The following is a 5,254-nucleotide window of genomic DNA, read 5'->3' as shown; positions in this document are numbered from 1 at the left end:
CAACTTGATGCGATAATTAAGCCCAGCTCGCTCCATGAACCATCAACCATATTAAAATACTGTCAATCTGTGCAAATCGACATAAGAAAATTGTAATTAAGTGAACGTAAGAGAACTTATTTTTAGCAATTGGCCTAAGTTTATTTGTACGAATCATCTACGGCTTTTTTCCAATCAACCTTTAGCTCCACAAAAGAAAACTTTTGATCTGCTAGCAAGATAGAGGTCTTCTAAAATTGGCCGACTTAATAATTCTGAGAACCAAGACTTGTACATCGGTTCCTTCTTCCAAAGATATTATCATGTCACACAAACGTCCGGCCACATCAAACATGGTATACAGTTGGACATAAAAAGGTAGTACAACAATTTAGGATATGTTTTGACGGACGACGCTAATACAAGGATCAGATCATGACCCAAGTACATTGCAGGGGCGGGGACACATGAATATTCAGCTATATACAGAAGTGGCACTTAAGGCTAGAGAGATCTACTACGAAAAGAATACACAGGATATGGGTGTATACCCAGTAATTACATGTGAAGCTACTTTTTGCATACACAATTCAAGTCAGAGATAACTATAGCTCACGCATTAGTGATGTTAAACCCTGACAGAAGAAACTTCAGCTTCATATCACTTTGCTTACCACCGTCTTCCTTCACATCAGTAGATGCATAAAATGGAAATTCATTTGACACTCAATGGAGGGGGACATACGCAGCAGTAGGTTGGGTCAAATCCAATTGTAAATATACCCTGTTTCTTCCATGCCCAACAACGCTCAAAGATAACCGAGATGGGGTCATCCAGATCAGCAACATGCTTTTTCAAAACATGCCAATGACTAGCTGCACAAGGAAAAGAAAAACACATAACGTACATAAGGTATTTTAAAAGATGAAATTTCAGTAAAATTTTGCTGCGCCACATGTACCTTGTTCATTACATAAAAAGTCAAAACTTACAATGATACAAATAATCGTTATATATTTTTATTAACAGATGTTGCTTTCATACACCAAGACAAGGCAATTAACAATACATAACTCCAATTAAAAGACGCAGAGTTTAAACATCTACATTTGTTTTAACCAGCACACCTCAAAAGGCTAAAATATGCTAGTGTTGCCAAAATATTTATATACACTGTTACATGGGACCTAGCTACTGCTGAACTACAAAATTCAAAATATAATCTTCCAATACAGAATAAATAGATCCCGTTCTTTATTACCCAAGCAATCTATAGACTATGATGCACGTGAAGACATGACATCTAGATTCAGGATTTAGTTAATTGATAAGCTTCTAGTCCAAAATAAATGCATTGATAAGCTAAACAGAAATTGACAAATGAAAAATAATAACATAACCTTAGCTCAAAAAAGGCACAATGGATCAAAATGTTACATGGGCAACAGATGCAATGGATGAACAGCCCGAAAACCCTTTCCCCATGAATACTTATCACAGCATGCATATGAATCCTGCGCAGTGTCACAAAAAAAATCTGACTCTGTCTCATAGTGTTGTAACTACTAGGCATACACAAATATTGGTACTTTAACATAGAACCTAGCTGAGCATGCCCACTAGCACTAGATTGGAGATACCGTTGCAGTCAAGAATTTAAAAAGATGCACAATTACTTATCTCATAATTCATCTCTTGTAGCAACAATTATTACGTCGAGTAAAACTTAACAATTACGAAGCAATATGATGCAAAACTGGAGAAAGAACCGTCACTTACTCATACAGATTGGCAGAGATGGAGCGAAGAAAGCAGCAGCAAGCGCCATACCCTGGTTGCAGTCCGATTATATCGGTAAAGAAGAACATGATAGAAAAAGATTGCAGCCTCCCACCACTGTTGAGATGATTTAAATCACTAATAATACAGGGCGGTGCTTGTGCCGCGGAATAACGAAATATACAATGAACTCTGTATATTTGTGAGTGAAAACGTCAGTTAATTGCAAAATATACTCATTTAAGATGGCTTAGTCGAAAGCTAGCTCAACTCAAATAAAGATGGTGTGACAATGCAGTACATGAACAATGATTTTATTCAAGTATAGATCAAGAGTAAAAGATCGTTAAGCTTGCAAGGGTTGCAAAATATTCTTTCAGACATATTATATAGTTTTGATTATAAACATACAGACCAATCAAGATAAACACTTCAAGTGAAACAACGTATCAGAAAACTGAAACAAAGCACATTTATGGGAAGGATATAAGTCGTCAGACAAGCATAAAAAACTATGTATGAGCTTAGTTTAATTCATAATTCGTAACCACAATGCATTTCATAATGCCATTAAATAACCAGTAAAAATTGCTTTCAATTTGGTACTTTCACATAGAACCTAGCTAATCGTGCCCACTAGCACTAGACTGGAGCCAATAAAATAAAAATTATGCAGAAATACTTATCTCAAATTCACTTTTTACAGTAACAAAATTACGTCAAGTAAAACTGAACAATTACGAAGCGAAAAAAGAATGAACAATGGAAGAGAAAACCCGTTATAAGTAAACCTACAGCTGAACACAAACCATCAAACCAAAATGCGCAAACGAGTCTATGGAAAGCTTGAAAATGCAAATATATTTGCAATTTGATTTTTTAAGAGCATATTTGCAATTTGCACTTAGGGACTAACTCGAAATTATGGACGCAATAAGCCAAGCTCACTGCACGAAAGCATTACTACTACCAGATATCTGAAGCTGAAATTATAAATAATAGATCATCATGCACACTTCTGATTGCCCATTCCACCCGCCAACCACTCGCCGCTGAGAATGACTGCTATCTCTCCTTGATTTTCCATTTAGTGTTATGTAGAGTGTGGGAATTTTACCATATATCCATGTTGTTAACTTGTTATTGTAATGAAACTGTTCACAGATACATGTATTTGATGATTATGGCATAGGCTATGGTTTGCTTATGTAATTTTCGTGCGACTGAATAATGAAATCCAAGCGCTGCAACTAAGGGTGATGTGTTGAAAATAGTAGGAACGAAAATTCTGTATTTCACGATGAATGCAACATCAGAGAAATTTCAAAGTGCAAGTTCAGTAGAAATGACAAAACCCAAGCTTGCGTTCAAGGATTGGACTAGGTCCTAATGAAGAAGGCAGAAATATACGACTCATGTAGCATCAGGTGCAAGAAGAAAGTATTCTGTGATCATTTAGAATTCTTTCATATTTCAGATTGGAGTCAAGAAATTATCTCTTCAAAATCCTAGAATATCATCTAGATAATTTCCTTATATCAGCTGGATTTCAGTTTTGGTGATAATATAATTCATTCGTTTCAAGGAAAAAGTAAGGAAGTGTGATGCATGTTTAAATGTAAAAAGCAGCTTAATCTGCAGCTTCAGCGATTGAAGCTAACCACTAAGCAGGGCATTTTTTGGGGGGCAAAAATAATTTGTTAGTTTTGATCCCTGTTGTCATATCTTGTAATTAACATCCAAAATTTAGTGAAGTTATGAACGCATTGACAAATCCATGTAGTGCAACATAAAAGACAGGAAGAAGTGCAAGAATGCTAACTAGAAGAAAATAAATGGAAAGGAGAAAAGTTTGCCCTTTTGATTCCAATCCGTACTCCTCCAGATCCAACCGGTTCAACACTTCACCTCCAAACGGCCGCCAGCACCGGTCGTAGCCCCTGTTGCCTGGAAAAAGAGAGGATTGCAGGAATACTGGGAGATGGAAACAGATTCACTAGCGAGACCCAATTCTATCTAGAACGGAATAGCTGCGCACAGGCAATCGAAGAAGTGTGGGCACCATACCTTAATTGGAGACTCACGAGCGTATTCCAGCCATCGTCAATCTCACGCAGGGCTGAGGCCGTACACCGCGATGCCGAGGCCGCTCGCAGCGCCGTCCGCAACCACCACCCGCAGAGCTTTCCGAAGAAGATGCCGAATCAGTACTTTGACACCACCCGCGGATCAGCACGCCGCCGATTCAGCCGGCTAACCACGGCGCCGGCGATTCCGTCGAGGAAACCAGAGCGGAGAGCACACTCAACCACCACCCTCCGAGCTGTCCGACCAAGATGCCGAATCAGCCCTTTGCCACCACCCGCGGATCAGCACGCCACCATTGCCGCCGATTCAGCCGGTTGACCACGGCGCCGCCGATTCCGTCAGCCGACCACAGCGCCGCCGATTCCGTCGAGGAGACCAGTGCGCAGAGCGCACTCGCAGTTTACCCGCTCGCCACCAGCCGCTCGCCCCCTCGCCGCTGCAGTGCGCAATTTCAACTGCTCGCCGCCGTATGGGACGATGGAGAAAAAAAAGGTGAGGTGACGGGGTTAGTGGGCACCTCCCAAACCCCACGACCGAATTAAGAAAAAAGTAATGGTGCGAGTCACACGGTTCGATGGAACAGGTCGTGGTTCGGCTCAGTCGACCGACCCGGGAGTAGAATAACTTATTCTGCACCAGGGGGCTTATATACACAGATTACTATTTATTTACTAATAAATTCGAAATTAAAATAAACTGATTAAAATTTATTAAATGCTAAGATTATTTTTTGGATTTTTGCAGGATCTTGGAGGCTGGCGAGGCCAACGGTACTTTCGTCGGTGTGCTTGTGATGGTGTAATAGTCCTACTCAGTACTCCCCGTATTTATCATTGCATTGCTTCAGAAGCAGCTAAGTTTCTTTCCCTAGATGTTTTTAGCCAAGTTTATATGGGTTGATTTTTATCGTCTTCCCAGGCAGTTCCACCCGAAGGGAACACTTCTCTACGGCTACGGTTCTCGTTCTGACGCCACATGCAGGGCTTAACAGAGAACTACACGCAGAGATTTCTCCTATAGGACCCTAGCATAAAAACCTATCCCATATAAACATGATAAAAAGATCAAGGGAAACACGCAGAACTATTTCATTTCCACAATATAATTTACATATGGGTTTCCCTTTCGGGAACCCCCGAAGGGTTTACACACGGACGGAGGAAATACCTTACAACTTCTCCAGATATATCTTACAAGCGCCTTCTTCTATGGAGGCTTCTTATTTTAGGGAAGAACTACTACTACTACTACTGAGCGGAGAGTGTGCTCTGGATGTGCTCTGGATGCTTGATGCTTGCTCCTCTGGCTGGTGATCCTTCTTCTGAGGCTTGGCCTCCTTTTATAGGAGGGAGAGATGCCTCCAGCACCGCTTCGTGGCCCTTCTCGGCGCTTCTCTTCATGGCACCA

General features: G+C 40.7%; 1 long non-coding RNA gene across 1 annotated transcript; it reads right to left on the bottom strand.

The window, feature by feature from the left end:
* Positions 1-285: 285 nt before the first annotated feature.
* On the bottom strand, positions 286-4,363 carry LOC127299905 (uncharacterized). Its single transcript, XR_007850780.2, has 3 exons — positions 3,827-4,363; positions 1,760-3,706; positions 286-855 (listed from the first exon to the last, which is right to left on the bottom strand). It is a non-coding gene; the product is annotated as an uncharacterized lncRNA (long non-coding RNA).
* Between the last annotated feature and the right edge of the window lie 891 nt (positions 4,364-5,254).

This window comes from Lolium perenne, chromosome 5 (assembly GCF_019359855.2).
Source record: "Lolium perenne isolate Kyuss_39 chromosome 5, Kyuss_2.0, whole genome shotgun sequence".
NCBI lineage: Eukaryota > Viridiplantae > Streptophyta > Magnoliopsida > Poales > Poaceae > Lolium > Lolium perenne.
This window is presented reverse-complemented; position numbering and strand designations above follow the sequence as displayed.